Genomic DNA, 9,154 nt, shown 5'->3' with positions numbered 1-9,154 from the left:
TAATCTATATCATATCCAGAACGTCCCAAGAACCTAACCTCTTGAGCCCAAAGGGAATGAAAGTATCTTCTATATTTTTCTCCTCTCTGCTCCTACTTCCTGGCTAGATTCTTCCTAAGGACCAACCTTACAAAAAAAAAAAAAAAAATTGATGGACAATTCTAGTGACATCACTTGCAGAGCATCTCGTGAATACAAAAGAACATGACATTGGCAGTAGGCAGTGCCCAGCTAGCTGACTCTCACCTCCTTACCAAAGCAGCCTCGAAGCCACCCCTCTCTCCAGAGCTCCTGCTCAGGGAGTTGAAGGGAGAGACTACTTTCTCTCTACAAAAATATTTTTTTGTCTCTGTTCAAGAAAGTTCATCTCAAGTAGCAACTGCCTTTATACCTCATTTAGATTTTCTCATGGCCTCACCAGAAGAAATGGGTGTGAAATCACCTTGTGGTCTTAAAAAGTATATTTCTAGGACCCTACAAATGCCCATCAAATCCCAAATCAGGCCAGGTCTGGCTCTTCCCTTGCATCACGGAGAATGCCGGGCAAGCACATAGGTGGGGAGGGCCCTTCGACTGCGTCCTCGCCCCCAGCCCAGCCCCTCCACGCCAGCCCTGCTGTGCACAGGAAAGAGCCAGCTGGTCCTGGAGCTGTGTTCCTCACTCAGCACAGAGCACACCCGTTCTTTGTGTAGATATCAAGAGACTTGAGGCTTGACTAGAGCCCCCAGAGAACTGGCATAAGGTGACTCAGTGTATCCAACCTTGCTTTATTCCAGAATTTCTCAAACTGCAAGGGCAGAATCCCAAGGCGGCAGCAGAATGGTCCTGAGGGACCCAGGGGGTTTGTTCCACGGCAATGCCAATGCCAGGTGGTGGTGGCCACGGGCGGGAGGTGCGGACGAGGGTGTTGGAGCTCCTGTCTGCTCCCACACCAGCCTAGTCCGTGCCTCCATGCTCGCGGCCCAGGGGGCAGGGCCGTTGGCAGGAGGGAATGCCAGCACGAGCCTCCCTCGAATCAGGTCTGGGTCCCAGGTCTGCCACCTCCCAGCATAGGAACGCTTTTTCAACTCTGAGTTTTGGTGTTCTCACCTGCAAAAGCCACTATTACCCATTTCGTCGAGTTGTTATAATGATTACAGAAGGCAATAGAGAGGGAACACTTAACATGTCCTATCCGCTCAGTCAAAAGCGTCAATTAACTTATACAATAATATCAAGAGACTATTACTGCTTGTACTATTTTTGCGGCTTCCAGCACAAGCCTGCCAAACCATCGTTGCAGGCAAATACTCTGCACCCAAGCCCCTCAACCTTCAGCATTCGCAGCTATCACAGGCTGAGGCCCGCCTTAGGAAAGGTGGGCACGGAAATCTCTAGTTGAGCCCGCTGCCCTGGACAGTGCTGTGTTTCCCCGGGGACGCTGACTGTCCTGAGCAGCCCACTGCTTCGAGGGCACGTGGCCAGGCACTCCTTCCCTTCCAGCACAAAGCCAGTGAGCACCTGACCCCTTCAGAGTTGGGAACGTTGACCATGACTGCGCTGTTACCTGGGTAGTCCTGGCGGGGGGGCGCGCATCCCGAGGGCGCTGCTTCTCCCCTCCCGCCAGGCTGCAGCCGCTCTTCCTACAGGGTCCTGAGTCAAAGCAGATGGTCTGTCCACTCGCCCTGGGTCTAGACACCCCCTCGGCTGTGCCCCTGACACGAAAGAGACCCTGAGTCAGCACTTCCCAGAAGGCAGGTAAATAGAGAGGAGGAATGAAGGGGGGAACGCAGAGGAAGAGGGGGGAGCTGAGAAAAGGAAGAGATCAAATCATCCACGCTGAATATTTAATGACGGGTAAGATTACAAAGTTTGACAACGCGTATCCCGTGTCGCTCTGGTCCACTTGCACGGCGTATTGGAACATTTCGCCTTCGGGCTGTGCTATGAATTGAAAGGAAAAGAATTTCCCCTGGAGACAGGCTCCCGTGGCTCAGACGCAGGACCCTGTGCCTTTGGACCTCTGTCCAATGAAGCACCGCCCTTCTGGAAGCAGAGAAACTCAGCCCCACAGCGCCCCACCCCCACCCCCGTGCTTGGCCCTCTGCATGTGGAGTCTGAAAATGGAATAACGTATGTTTTCGCCGTGCCTTTGTGCTTTAACAGGCTTGGAAATCTCTTAAGATGTGCCTGGAAGCAAACCTCAGGTCCTCTGAGGTTCACAAGACCAAAACTGTCCTGGCACCTGAGTGCACAAAGCGCCAGGGGCCGCACTTGTAGACGCCCCTAGAAGGCACAACCCCAGTTTGGGAACCGCCACCAACCGGAAGGCAGGATGGGAGGTAGGCTAACTCGGCTGGGCCAAGATTCAGGAGCAGAGTGAGAGGGAAAGTTAGAGGGGAGAGCAAAGGTGGCATTAGGCAGTGAAAGGAAGCTCAGGGGCCAGATCGACAACTTTGAATTTGATGCAGCTGAATACCGTTTGTCAGAGCTCTGGGAGTCGGTAAGCCATATTCATGCAATTTAGAAAAAGTGCCCTCTTGAGGTGAGGGCCAGGCAAGCAGTCCCCATTGGCTCTCTTGGTGAGGTATCCTGGCACAGTGCACAACCCATATAACTGTACATGACAAGCCTGACCGGTTAAGAACTTAGAGCAGAAGATGGTGTGGCAAATGGGATTGTGAGAAAATTCCATGTAGAAACCTGAAGTGGGAGCCCCATAGGATTTAAGAAAAGTTAGTGCTTCGTTGATCTATTATCCCGTACAAACCAACCCAAAACTCAATGGCTTCAAACAACAATCATTTTATTTGCTCACAGTTCTATAATTTAGCGGGGCTTTGGTGGGGGTGTCAGTGGCACCCCTGTGCCCGCACTCCAGGTAGGCTGGGGCTGGGGTCAGCTGGGGACCTGGGACAGTGGGCCTCTCTTCTCCACAGGGACCTTCCAGCAGGGTAGCCAAAATTCTCACCTGGCTGCTCAGGGCTTCCAACAGTGCAAAGGTAGAATCTGTCAGTCTTAAGGCCTAAGCTGCGAATGAACTTCATGTTCTTCCGCCGCCTTCTGTGAAGAAGCCAGATCACAGGGCTAGCTCAGAGGAGGGGGCGGGGGGGGGGACGACCCAAGGATGTGAGTACTAGAAGACAGGCTCACTGGGACTACCAGGGCAGTCTCCTGCCACTGTCTGTTAGGGAGTTGTGGTGGCCAGCCAGGGAGGGGTGAGGACCTCACCAGAGAGCAGCCTATTTAAGGATGATCTCCTATCTTCCTTTTTAAGGATAATCTCTGAATTATTTATGCTTGACTTGAGGTGCACTATATACCCCAACCAGTTTATCTTTCTAAGCACATTCAGCTAAGATTAATGGCAAAATAGTTTACCTTATCCAAAATCAAGTGTCAAAGGCCACTATAGGAATAGGCCTCAGGACACCTGGGTGGCTCAAGTCGGTAAAGCGTCTGATTCTTGATTTCGGCTCAGGTTCATGAGATCGAGCCCCACATCAGGCTCTGGGCGGACAGTGCAGAGCCTCTTTTGGATTCTCTCTCTCTTTCTCTCTCTGCCCCTCCCCTGCATGCGCACCCTCTCCCTCTCTCTCAAATGAAACTTTGAAAGCAAGGAATAGGTCTCATTCTTATATATTTGTATGAAGAATACACATATATCAGAAATACGCATATATGTATGGCCAGAATATATGGTCAGAAAATGAAAGCACTTACAAACTTAAAAAAAATGTCTTAACTGTTATCATCTTGTCATAAAGTGCCAGTTCTGCATTTTGTGCTTTAGTTAATTCGCGCCTACTACAAATGGGCTTTACTGATACGCTAAGCTCCCCGAATAATCTGTGATGCATCTCGCTTGAATGTACATCCTTGGGACCCTGCGGGTCTCTATTCTTATCACTTCTTTTTTTCACTTCTGCTCTTGTTCCTGATCCTTATTTTAAAATAATCTTTTAAAGCACTCTCTTTCTCATTGGATCCTCACCAGTCTCGTATGGATCAATTCGCTGTCATCGGAAGTCAGAGCAGCGGGAGGGGGCCGTGCGGCTGAGGACAGCAGGGGAGAGGAGGGTTGTTCTGAACCTGTCTTGTTCACTGCTCTACCCCCTTCAGTAATCGGCTCTCTTTGGTCTTCTCAGAGAGCGAGCCAAATCAAAGCCACATGTGGCGAATGATCAATCAGCGTATTGATCCAGAAGCAACCATCCCTCCGTCTACCCCAGCCACCCTCACAATATATCATGCTCACTCTGTGTTATGTGTCGGTAGCATGGGCGAGTTTTGCTGTGGTCATAAATAACCCCCCAAACTCTTATTGGCTTGTTACACAGACTTGCCTCTTAGTCACGTTCCACGTCCTTTGAGGTTGACTGGGGGCTCTGTTCTTAGTTTCTCAGGAGCCTCAGGCTGACAGAAACTCCATCCAGAAGAGTTTACCATGGCAGGTGGAAGACGGCATGGTGGAGGGTGTGTTATTCCTAGACCTTCCGGTGCAAGTTACACATTCTCTTCCTCCCACACTCCGTTGACAAAAGCAAGTCACATGCCCTCTCCCAGCTCCCAAGCAAGTGGGGAAAGGCAATCCTAGCATGTGCCTGGGCGACAGCCGGACTATTTGTGAACAGCCTTAATAACTTCTGTGCGTTCTAATGCTTTGTTTGTAGCTTCCGTCTTCCCTCTTAGTGCGATGTGAGCTGGTGCAGGGCGGGACTCAATTCTACAGAGTTAATCTGCCTCCACCGCCTAGCCCGGTGCCTGGCACCCAGAAAGTACTTAAGGTTTATTGAATTAATTAATTAATTAATAACTTGTCTCACATGATGAGGAAGTCAACATAAGAACGTAGGGGCTTGGGGCTTGTGTTGTGTCGTCAGTGGTCAACTTTGCTATACTACCATCCACTTCTTAGCGGACCTTCCTTTCCCACAATCCCTTCCTTGGAACATTGGAGCTTACTCTTTCAAGGAGAGGAACTTGCCTGAGCTTTGGAAGGTGGAAATGAAGAGAGGCGATTATCCTCAGGAGGTCACAGGGGTCAGACCAGACACAAGGTTCTCGGGCTTCCTGGCAAGCACCAGATGTGGCAGATCTCCCAGGGATTCTTAAGAATTGTAGCAGTTTCTCACCAAACTTTAGAGAAGCACCCACCTTGGTGTTTGAGGCTGTTCTCCCCGCTGTCTCCGTGACCTTCCAGCTGCTTTCACCCCCCACCCCAGCTCTTCTCACTTCAGGTAAGCCCTAATTCCTATATTAAATCTCCATTCCCATAACATGTAGAGTCATCCTTCATTTTTCCTAAGAGTTAAATAGGAAATTTTTTTTTTGGTCACACCCCCAAAGAAACATGTTACAATGACCCTGGAGGAAAACCCTCTCTGTGAGATTTGCTATTCTTCTCCTCCCCCAGTCTGAGCTGAAAAGGGAGCCTGAAGAATTGTTTCAGACTCCGTCAGAGGACCTGCCAGCACCCTGCCTCGTCTCTCCACGCAGTGACAGCCTCTGTCCTGGGCAGAGGCGCCACTCTTATTTGTGACAAGTAAATTAGGAACAGGTGCAGCTAGAAGCACTGAATCTCCCAAGGTTTGCAAGCAGATGGGCAAACGTGCGAGAGACCTGTCCATCCTGACCTATAATTGCATTATCTTCTGACTAAATTCTCAGCCCCCTGGCTTGCCCCTTCCGGCAAGGCATGTTATTTCCTCCTTCTTGGAATCGGAGGGAAACTGCTCCTGTACCCTGCATATTGATGCCCGGGTGAATTGCGGTTTCCGGGGCAGAGATCGCACTGTTCAAGAATGCATATTTTCTCTCTAAAGCCTTTCCTTCCTTTCGAGGGGAAAATGGCCAGCTACTTCTATGCCGTAGCTCAAAGAGCTGATGGAGAGAAGCCTCACACCTCTGCAACAATGGCAGGTGGATTAAGCAACTCCCGGAAGTGAATATTGACAAATTTCAAAGAAACGCGGCAGAATTCTCAGTGCTTGTGCAGGATTAGGTCACCTGGGTTGCTGCCATCAAAGCCCAGCCCCGTCTATGAATCAGAATCTACAGCCCCCAGGCTTAGCTTTTTATTTATTTATTTATTTATTTGTTTATTATTATCTTAATGTTTATTTATTTTTGAGAGAGAGACAGAGTGTGAGACAGGGAGGGGCAGAAAGAGAGGGAGACACAGAATCCGAAGCAGGTTCCAGGTTCGGAGCTGTCAGCACAGAGCCAGACGCGGGGTTCAAACCCACGAACCGTGAGATCATGACCTGGGCAGAAGTCGGAAGTTTAAATGAGCCACCTAGGCGCCCACCCCCCAGCCCCAGGCTTAGCTTTTTAATCTAGCAACAAATATTTCCTGGAGGTCACTCTGTGCTCATCCCTGTCCCAGGCTCTTCTGGGGGTTTTCCTGTGGCTGCTCTTTCTCCGTCTTCTTTGACTTTCCCCTTCCCCTTCCTCTGTCAGTCATCAAATAAACACAACCACAACGTGATCCGCTAATATTTACTGGGCTCTTACGGTGGTGACTGCCATGTCTCTCATTTGGCTAAACATGCAAGTCGTCTAACTTCCACCAGAGGACAGCACCTTCACACAAATAGCCCAGCTCTGGTCCACGCGGAGAGTAAAGCAAGAACCATCCACGCCTCTGGTCTAAAGGTGAACAGGAACTGGGATGAGAGGAACCTGCCCAAATCTGTGTGTCCAAATTTCCCGTGTGTGCCTGCGTGAGTACATGTATGAATGGACGGAGCTAAACATGTATAGTCACGGCTTGGAGGTTTGCAGAAAGGTCGAGGTACTATTGAGCAACAACCGCATAACAGAAATTGTGCTTCTTTTTTATTTTTTTTTACTAAAAAAATGTTTTTTCAACATTTATTTATTTTTGAGAGACAGAGACAGAGCTCAAGTGGGGGGAGGGACAGAGAGAGAGGGAGACACAGAATCCCAAGCAGGTTCCAGGCTCTGAGCTGTCAGCACAGAGCCCGACCTGGAGCTCCCAACTCACAAACCGTGAGATCATGACCCGAGCCGAAGTCGAACACTTAACCGACTGAGCCACCCAGGCGCCCCTAATTGTTCTTTTAACAAGGGATTATTTGTAACCAGTGCCATGAAGACGGGTGCCAATGAAATGCATTTGTCTTAATGCTTAAACAAAATAAGCATTTCAGTCTAATTTTGTTGGCCCCATTTAGTTGGCTGATAAAGCATCTTTTTGTTAATAGTAATATAAAAAGAATAAATAGAGGAACTGCATCCAGGCAAATTCCATTTTAATGGTCTGATGATGAGGAAGGGATGTAGGGGAGAATATTCAAATTATTTTCTTGCAGTTAAGACATTCTGGAATTGAGCTGCAAATTTAAAAAGCATTAGCTTCTGATCCGTTTGTTAAATTGCCCACATGCACCCCAGGGTTCTGGGACACTTTATTTGCAAACAGTAACAGATTCGAAAATAGGAGGTATTGTGCAAAAAAGGGAGCCCTTCATGTGGTCCAAAATAGAGATGTGTGAGAGTGTTGACTTCACTTTCCTAGCCTGGGAAGTGGCCTCCCAGGGGACGGACGGCCAGGGAGACAGACGGCCAGAGACGACAGGATTGGATTGCCAAGGAGGTTCTGGCACAAGATCAGGGTTGCTACTTTCTCCTTTTTTTTTTTTTTTTTTTTTTGACGGACAAAGACCATGACCAGACCTGACTGCTGTGACAAATGAGGAATTCAGTAGGGGTCAAGTGCTAGGTGTGTGAGGAATTTTAAAAGATGAGAGGGGAGGCAAAGGAAAGGCGCTGCAGGGAAATTGTAGACGCATCGTGAAGGAACACGAACCAACAGTTACGAATTCTACCAAGTTCCAGGCATCAGTCTCGGCAATTTATTGACTCATTCAATGCTGACAGTAGTGGTGAGGTACATAGGGGTTCGAGGCCTCCACATCTGCCTCCACCTGCTTTTCCTGTCTCCCACAGGAAGTCACCGGGCCTTCCCTCTCTCCCGCCCCCCAGGGCAGCGAGAGCGAGGGCAGAAATGGGGAGTGGGTAGGTGGGGAGCAGACATTGGCCACGTGTCCCATGCCGGCCACTACTCCACAGCAGAACACAATAAAGCATGTCCCTATGGGCCACCAAGGGAGGAAGGGTGAATGCGAGGTTAGCCCCTCCCACGGTCACAGTGGGCTCCACGCGGCCCCCTGGCACCCCTGGGCAGCCGGGCCTCAGTGCCGTGCCCACACAGCGTCTGGGAGGGAAGAGGTGTGGGGACAGAGGCCACCCTGCGAGGGGCCACTCGGCCTGGGGATGGCGTGGGCGGGACATGGTTGGAGGAGGGCAGCCAGGGACCGGGAGAGGAGGCCCTGAGACCCATCCCATCCTCCCTCAGTGGCCTCAGCCTCCGCCCCGTGTGCAAACCCCCAAGGCCGCCTCCTTCTGAGACTCCTGCCCACCCCTGTGCATGGCAGGCCCTGGGGTGTCTGCCCACACCTCCCTGCCACTCGGAAAGAAGAGGCAAGGTGAAACCCGGATGGATTTGGATCTAAAACCCAAGCTGGCCATGTCCTCCAGAGAACCCCAGCTGCTCCTCCCCCTCCTCTGTACTCCCGGACCCAGAACCGGAGTCTCCGTAAGTAGTCATTGAGTCTGATCCTGAGCCGTTGAGCGCTGGGAACGAAGGGTTCGGTCAGTTTTCTTCCTGACAGCTGTCAAAGGAAGGGCCACTGTAAAATGCCACCTCCCAGAAAGGCCACTTGCCACAGACGTGCCTGATCGCAGGGTGGGTTCCAGGGCTTCAGCCTCGGTGTCCAAAGGAGCTCCCCAAATGATGCGCAGGCGTTCCAGAGTTGGTACCCACTAGGCAAGAGCACCATCCAGGGGATGAGGGCACACAGACACAGACCTCTTCACCAGCCCTGGGGGAAGGATGGTGATGCCAGGAGGGTAACCTGCCCAAGGCCAGGCCCCCAGAGGCCAAGAGCGAGCCAGAAGTGCTGAGAATGCGTTCATGTCGTCATTCGTTCACCCAGAAAACATGCACCAAGCACCCAGTGCGCTAGGTGCTGGGAAGACCCTGGTGAGAGAGACCATGTGGCCCTGGCCTGTGTCAGTTCCTGGCTGCCTCTGCTCCTCAGGGACACAGTGAGGTAGCTGGAGGGAGGGGGAGGGAGGGAGGAGGGTG

Source organism: Leopardus geoffroyi, chromosome A1, assembly GCF_018350155.1.
Source record: "Leopardus geoffroyi isolate Oge1 chromosome A1, O.geoffroyi_Oge1_pat1.0, whole genome shotgun sequence".
NCBI classification, from domain to species: domain Eukaryota; kingdom Metazoa; phylum Chordata; class Mammalia; order Carnivora; family Felidae; genus Leopardus; species Leopardus geoffroyi.
Note: the sequence above shows the minus strand (reverse complement) of the source record.